This window comes from Vicia villosa, linkage group LG1, assembly GCF_029867415.1.
Source record: "Vicia villosa cultivar HV-30 ecotype Madison, WI linkage group LG1, Vvil1.0, whole genome shotgun sequence".
In the NCBI taxonomy this organism is placed as follows: Eukaryota; Viridiplantae; Streptophyta; class Magnoliopsida; order Fabales; family Fabaceae; genus Vicia; species Vicia villosa.
Window position 1 is genome coordinate 217,120,032 of NC_081180.1, and position 8,788 is coordinate 217,128,819.

Genomic DNA, 8,788 nt, shown 5'->3' on the forward strand with positions numbered 1-8,788 from the left:
GTGTCGGCCAACCGAGCATGTTACCGGCTTAATCAATAATCCCCCCCTAGGTCCGCTTATCGGCTGCCCAGGAAATATTGTTTTTGCCTCCCGCAGGAATTGAACCATGTACCTAGGGGTTAAGTACATATTCATAGCAATTCCTGCTACCACTTGAGCTAGTAGCTCAATTGGTAGCAGGAATTGCTATGAATATGTACTTAACCCCTAGGTACGTGGTTCGATTCCTGCGGGAGGCAAAAACAATATTTCCTGGGCAGCCGATAAGCGGACCTAGGGGGGGATTATTGATTAAGCCGGTAACATGCTCGGTTGGCCGACACGGTTGATGCGTGCAGCGGATATCGGGGTGTTACATTAAAAAGGCGCCTTTTTAATGTAACACCCCGATATCCGCTGCACGCATCAACCGTGTTGGCCAACCGAGCATGTTACCGGCTTAATCAATAATCCCCCCTAGGTCCGCTTATCGGCTGCCCAGGAAATATTGTTTTTGCCTTCCGCAGGAATCGAACCATGTACCTAGGGGTTAAGTACATATTCATAGCAATTCCTGCTACCAATTGAGCTAGTAGCTCAAGTGGTAGCAGGAATTGCTATGAATATGTACTTAACCCCTAGGTACATGGTTCGATTCCTGCGGAAGGCAAAAACAATATTTCCTGGGCAGCCGATAAGCGGACCTAGGGGGGATTATTGATTAAGCCGGTAACATGCTCGGTTGGCCGACACGGTTGATGCGTGCAGCGAATATCGGGGTGTTACATTAAAAAGCGCTCAATTGGTAGCAGGAATTGCTATGAATATGTACTTAACCCCTAGGTACGTGGTTCGATTCCTGCGGGAGGCAAAAACAATATTTCCTGGGCAGCCGATAAGCGGACCTAGGGGGGATTATTGATTAAGCCGGTAACATGCTCGGTTGGCCGACACGGTTGATGCGTGCAGCGGATATCGGGGTGTTACATTAAAAAGGCGCCTTTTTAATGTAACACCCCGATATCCGCTGCACGCATCAACCGTGTCGGCCAACCGAGCATGTTACCGGCTTAATCAATAATCCCCCTAGGTCCGCTTATCGGCTGCCCAGGAAATATTGTTTTTGCCTCCCGCAGGAATCGAACCATGTACCTAGGGGTTAAGTACATATTCATAGCAATTCCTGCTACCACTTGAGCTACTAGCTCAATTGGTAGCAGGAATTGCTATGAATATGTACTTAACCCCTAGGTACATGGTTCGATTCCTGCGGGAGGCAAAAACAATATTTCCTGGGCAGCCGATAAGCGGACCTAGGGGGATTATTGATTAAGCCGGTAACATGCTCGGTTGGCCGACACGGTTGATGCGTGCAGCGGATATCGGGGTGTTACACCAAGCGCTGGTAAGAAGTTTGATGAGGAAACAACCCTTTGAAGTTTCTTTACTACCATCAAATGGCGTCTCGTCTCCAAGTGCTGATGAGAAGTTTGATGAGGAAACAAACCTTTGGAAATTTTCTCTTTATCTGAGATATTGTCCAAACGCAACTAAGACCAGTTTCGAGATTTGGACATCCGGAACGAGAGGAGGTTGTTTACCTTTTTCTAAGTATTAACACTTAGTTAAAGAAGATGGGTTGCGCATCCTACACTGCCATCCATTCGCCAGAGTCCACATCAAGTGTTTCTACAGGAGTTTGTCTCCTCATCCCCCGCCAAGTGTGACAACGGGATCAAATCATGCAAAGATTTTATCATCTCAGGAGCGCCCAAAATTCGGGCATTCTTTGATATTTAAGTCTCTTTTACGCAGGAGAGATCGAGATCTCAATCTCTCTCCCTCCAGATAAAAGAAACTTAAATAGGGGCATCTGTCATACCCTAATTTTTGACCCCCCTGAGATGACATATCTTCAGGATTTTCATCAAGTCAAAGTAAGTACCCAGGGCAGTCTGGCATTCAATCGAGGGTGTTCAAAGACAAGAGAACTCAGGCAAAGGATCAATCAATAGAGGGATTAGTCTCTAATACAATCATAAGACTCAAAAGCTTCATTATTTCACCTATGATTGATTAGACACCCAGTCATCTAAGTACAGAATTACTCAGATCAACAGACTAGGGTTTGGAGCCTATCAAGGACTAAAATCAGGGATCACCTTTGGGAAACCCTAAAAAGCCCCAGGAAACCATTCAAAGACATCAATCATCTTCAAATAACTCATATGACAAGATCCACTGGACATTACACCTCAGTTCAAAGTCTACAGTCATTATTTTCATCTGGTCGACAATTAGGGTTTTTGACCTAATTCACCAAGATAGTTGACTTTTTATCAGGGCATGAATCCAAAACTCAAGACATGATTCAAGAGTCTCTACTACCTCAATATAATCCATTTACATCATTCATTTGAGGAGAAGATCTTGATTCTACACAAAAGTCCAAAATCTCACCTTACTAGGAAAAAGTCAACTGTATGGGATCACCATTGACTTTTGAGATTTTTGGTCAAACCGTGACTTTTAAGGATCAATATCATCAATATATGGATGGTAAAGTCATTTGACCAAAGAAATTCAAAGAAATTCCCCAAGGAGCAAAAAGTCGGGAATTAGGGTTTTTGAGGGCATGGTGAGAACTCAAAATTTCACCTACACAACTCAAAAAACTTCCAACATGAAAGTTGTAGATCTTGCAAAATAAAACAACATCTTACAAAGGAACTTTTTTCAAAAGATCAATCATTTAAGAGTTTTGGAAATTTTGGAGTTTTAGGTCATAAACACTTAGAAATTTTTCTAAGTGTTTTAACCTAGTTTTCTTCCAACTTTGGCCTCATTTTTCACAAATTTGCCAAAGGATTCTGAAGAAACTCCAAACTAATGATTTGAAGTAGATGTTTAGGGCTTTCCAAATTGTGTTCAACCTTCTCCAAATTAAATTTGAGCTAGGAGTTATGCTTGTTCAAAGTTGGCCTCATGAAGTAAAATTATAGGTCATGTACAATTTGAAACTTTGCAATTTTGTGCATTTTGCTTCACTAAGTGATGCTACACGACCTCTAATGCATCTGAAACCATACCATACATCAATTTCCATCATTGCATAAGGATTAGAGAAGATTCCCAAAAACAAAGGCATGAGATTATGTAATGATTGCATTTTTGAATTTATGACAAATTGGTGATTCATCAAAGGAATCTTCTCCCAACCAATTGAAGCTCATTTCTGCAGCCATTTGGTCCCCTAAGATCAAGCAAAACCGATGTCTAGGGAGTGGTATCAAAGAGCTCATCATTGCACTTGGAATATTCTTTGAATTACTTCATGGCTAAGAAACCAAACTCACTACACTAAGCAAGCTTACTATGATCGATTGCTCTGAACCAATTGCCTATAAATAGAGGCCTCTTTCTCATTCAGAAACCACACCAAAGCAACAAAATTCTTGCTTTCTCTCTTCTTTCTTCATACTTAAGGTTTTCAAAGGTTCTTTGGCAAGAAGACTCGGATTCTTCAAACCAAAGCTCTTCCTTTGGAATTAAGTATTCAAACACATTAGGGAAGTCATTTAGAGGTGATCCAGACCTCTGAAACACTTCTGTAAGTGAAGAATCATCATCTTCACCTCTCACTTGGAGCTGTTGCAGTTGGAGGCCCATAGAGTAATTCAGGAGGTTTCAAGCCAAGCCAATCATCCAGGCACACTCCTCAGGTCATAGTGAAGCTAACCAGATGGCTGCAGCTCGTCTGTAACTCCAAATTCAACAACCTCCATGTCTACTTGAAGCTCAAATCGAGGGAGGTCCATAGAGCAATTCAGGAGGATTCAAGCTCTAATAAGCATTCAGTTAGCATCATTGAGTCTCAAGGAAGCTATTGAGATCATTCATTCAAGCCCAGGTGTTCTCCATCATCCTCACGACCTCCATTTTCAGAGGTAAGCTTCTGAACTTCACCTCTTTAATTTAAGCACTCTTTGAGTTAAAGCTCGATTCTATCTTGTTTAGCATCATCAGAGGATTGAAAACCCTCTCTCATCTTTCATTTATTCATCTTGTTTGTCATTTAATTTCAAAATTAGGGTTCATGTGTTCTTAGAGTTTTCTGAGAAATTAGGTAGCTATAGTTAATATAAATAAATGTTAGTTACATATCTGGGTTCGTGAGGAAATTTAGAGCAAGATTGGTGTTTACATCATGCCATTTAGTTAAGAAACCAGAGAGTTAGAAATTTGAAAATCTTTGAGCTCGAGGAAGAAGATGACTATGGTGGCGCGCGAAATTCAAACCCATGGGCTAGGTTTATTTTATTTTGAATCCCCCTCGCCCCAGACTTTTTGATTCTTTTATTTTTCAATGATTTATCACTTGTTTTGAAACATAACCAATTGAGTGAGAGTTATTATCACCAAGCGCGCGTTGGCTCAGTGGTGTTGTTTTGGGTTGGTGACTTCAGGGGCGTGGGTTCAAATCCTCCAAGGGCCAAAAACTATTTTTTAACACATATTTTCTTTTATTTTCTTCACAACTTCACATGAATAATTCACCTATCCAATTAAATCATTTTCACTTCATTTTTCACACACTTGTCATTTAATATATCTATTTTGTAAATAATAAAAAAAATCATAAAAATATTATTTATTTCATGTGTTTTAATTAGGTTTAAAATAGTATGTTTTAAGTGTTTTCATAAATACTTTAAATGTATATACTCACTTTGTTTTAACTTAATCATTTTGTAAATAAGTTTATGATAAAACCCTAGTTGTTTAGGTCTTAATTAGTTAAAAATCTTTATTTTTACCTTAATTAAGTTGACTTTTGTCAATTTTCAAAACTGTTTTCAATCTCCGAATAAATCAAATGATTAGGGTTTTCAAACAACAAAACCTTGTATCATTCCAAATCATTTTCAAATTGCTTTTACACCAGTACTGTAAAGTACTGGGCCTCTAATAGAGTGTAAGTCCCAAAAACCTTCTCTTCTTAGCTTGTTTTCAAAACTGTATTTTCAAAATCTTCTTTCTGTTTTCAAAACATTCTTCTGGTATTTGAAGGGCATTATTCCCGGTGAAACTCTTCAGATACCTATGTGACCTTTGTCCATCTTCACTTCTTCTGTTTTCAAAAACCATTAACTGTTTATCATATATATATATTCAACTGTTATCAACAAAACAACAAAAATTACTGTTGAGGCTCTGTACATACTTCTTCAAAGGCCTCCACTCCATCCAGGTTAGGCTTTACAAGCTTTCAATTTACAGTCTTTATTTAAATTACTGTCAAATATAAACTGTGCATATATATTAGTTTAGAACTACGTTTGAGTATAAACCCTAGGACAGTTAAACTATATATATATATATATTATAGGAATATGGCCTAGGATTGAGAATGTCTTCCCGGTGAAGGCTCTTTCCTAATTAGAGATCTGTAGTTCAAACCACCAAGATGAATTATTCCCGGTGAAACATCTTGGCAAAAACCCTAGAATCCAAAAATAATAGGACACATCCACCCAAAGAGGAATTATTCCCGGTGAAACCTCTTACCCATTTGCTTAGAGCCAAAATAAGTTCAAAACCACATAGCTTTCTCTTGTGCTATAACAAGGACCCCCGATTAGCCTCCTCTTGGGCTTTGTACAAGGACCCACAGGCTTCTTAAAAGCATTTCCAGCTTCCTCTTGAGCTTGTATACAAGGACCCATCAGGTTTCTTATAAACATAGGAACAGGTCTTTAGTCACCTTTTAGCCTACCCTGGTGAGTTTCTTCCAATTTAAACCAGACTTTAAACAAGCTAAGTTTGTCTCAATTTTGCATTGAGTACACCTTTTGGAATGAGAGACATGGACAGTCTCTGTCACCCTTATCTTCATCAATCTTCCTTAGCAGAGTCTAGGATCTATGTTTATTTTCTCCTCAGCATGTGTCAGCCTTCATCTTGGGCTTTAAACAAGAAGTCTCCACTAGATAATCTTTCTGCCAGTCATTTCAACAAAATCCCTGGAAAGGGTTAGCTTCCACACATTCTTTCATTTTTAATAAAACCCCTGGAAAGGGTTAGCCTCCAAAGTCAATTAATAAAAATGTCAAAAACTAAAGATTCATTTCTCTTAGGAGATAATTTCCCCAAAAGAGTCAAATTCCCTGGAAAGGGTCAGCCTCCAAAAAACATGATAAAGTCAGTCTTTTACCAAATAATTTCTCCAGCTGAGTCAAAATCCCTGGAAAGGGTTAGCTTCCAAAGAAAAACAGTCTTTCAATAAGTAAAATCTCCTCAGTAGAGTCAAAAACCAACAAAAACAGTTAGCCTCAACCTTGGGCTTCATACAAGGCACCAAACAATAAAACTCCCCTGTCAAGAGTCAGCCTCAACCTTGGGCATTGTACAAGGCAGATAACAGAGTCTCCCCAGTGAGTTCTTCATCACTCAGTAGCCACAACCTTGGGCTTTGTACAAGGCAGATAAACCATATTTTCATGTGTCAAAGATTCCTAACATCTAGGATCTTTTCCCATAGAGTCATCCATACTCAATTCATTTTAAAAAGAGTCTGCCACAACCTTGGGCTTTGTACAAGGCAGAAAATAATGTTTTCCCTAGCTACAGTCAGCCACAACCTTGGGCTTTGTACAAGGCACATAAAATAGAGTCATTCATTCAATTATCCTCAGCAGTCAGCCACAACCTTGGGCTTTGTACAAGGCACATAAATAGAGTCTCCCTAAGTAGAGTCAGCCTCAATTCTGGGCTTTGTACAGAACACAAAAATACCCTGTAATTAATCCCTATTGGAGTCATCTCCCAGAAACAATAATTAATTAATCAATCAAAAAGCCTCAAGCTTGGGCCTCATTCAAGCCAGCTAAAGTCAAATCTTTCATATAGTAAATAGACATAGCTTATCTCTATAGAGAGATATTTTTACTACTCTACCACATTCAAACAAATAAACATTTCAATTTCAATTTCATTCAAAGTCTCCCATTTAGGACTCTGAAAGACATGCTCTGGCACATCCCCAGACTTGTACACTTTCCCTAATTTGGATGAGCATCTTTCTTTCATTTTAGAGGCACGATGGCTGTCATACTTGATCAACCAAGTAGACTCCCCTCTTAATGAAACATCATTTTAGCTTTTCTGTCACTTTTAAATGTTTGTGGTAGAATAGTACAAATACCTCTCTGTAAAGATGATTTCATGTCTCTTTACTGTAAACAGAGATTTAATTCCAAGCTTCAACCTTGAGCTTCAAGCAAGGCACCAAAAAACAATTAATTTCCCTAGTTAGTTCCCCGAACTACAATAAGCTCTGACTTCCACTAGGGATATGTAGGCATGAGGTTCACAAGGAATCTCAGCGAGCTAATAAAATACTAAAAATAGTCAGTCAGTCAGTCTGTCTGTCTTTTCAAATCAAATCAATTCCTTCTCCTAACACAAACGAGAAACTTTCCCAATCATTAGCAGCAAACACAATCACAATGACACAGAGAAGGTTCCTGTAGAGTACTACAGATATGTAGGGTGTTTAAACACTTCCCTATGTATAACCGACCCCCCGGACTCCAGAATTTCTAGTCTAGGTGAAATCCCCACACTTAGCAAACTCCTAGGGTTTAGTTGAGATCTTTTTTTCCCTTTCCTACTCGTAGGACCAATAAGAAAGTTCGTGTGATATCGTAGGAAGAACTGAAATAAAATTCATCCCACCACGGGCGCATTCTCCTTCCAAATTTCGCGTGAAGGGTTTAGCGTGCCGTCCTCCCAAGTGAAACGGGGAGGTAAAGAAAACGACCACCACAGGAAGGACAGTTGTCGAGTGTTCAAAGGATATCAACTTTGGTGCAGATATTAAGGTTTTTTCTCCGCTTTGTTCCGTGAGTCCTGCGAGCTCTAGCATCAAAGAAAGTATTTCCCCTTTTTCTTTGAGTAGGGTAGAGTGCAGCCTAGAAAAAGAAGGTTTTTAGAATAGTGAGGAAGAGGTGGCGTTTTTGAAAAAGGAGGGGCCCGCTGGTTTATTTGTAATTGTACCGTCTGAGGTGGAATCCTCACCAATCCTTTCCAATGGGCCTTCAAACAACAATGTTTGTTTATTTATCAAAACCCCAAAAGATGTTGAGATTTGTGGCCCAGCGGAACAAGGTACTTCTGGACTTGTTTTTGACTAAAGAGTGGAACCGAAAAGTGACGTGGATACCCCTATCCTGGTAACAACTGAAGACGATATTAGGAAAGACCAATTGGTCTCTACTTCAGTTCAAGAGAAATACACAGTGGCAGGGGAGTCGTTTTTCGAGTCGTTTTTCAAGGAAACTAAATAACGAACGTTTTGAACTTCATAGAAAGAGAGAAACGGAGAAAGGACTTAAGGATCTATATTATGGATTACGGAAGAAAGAGAGCTAGGAAATACACCTTCAAGATTCCCCAGGTCGAGGAACTGGGAAAGCTCGGAAAACTGGTGGTCAACCCCCAGGCTTTCAAGGAGAAGTATGGAAAACTTCTGCCTTTGCTCAATACCAACATGGTGGATGGGATCCTTCCCACCTTGGTACAGTTTTACGATCCAACGTATCACTGCTTTACCTTTCCAGATTATCAGCTCATGCCTACGTTGGAGGAGTACTCTCGTCTGATTGAGATACCCGTGTACGCGCAAGATCTGTACTCCGGTTTGGAAAAGAATCCTGACGACATTATCATTGCTGCAACTACTCCTTTGAACGTAGTCGACATCAGAACTCATATGGTGAGTAGAGGAGGAATTCAAAGATTGCCCTCC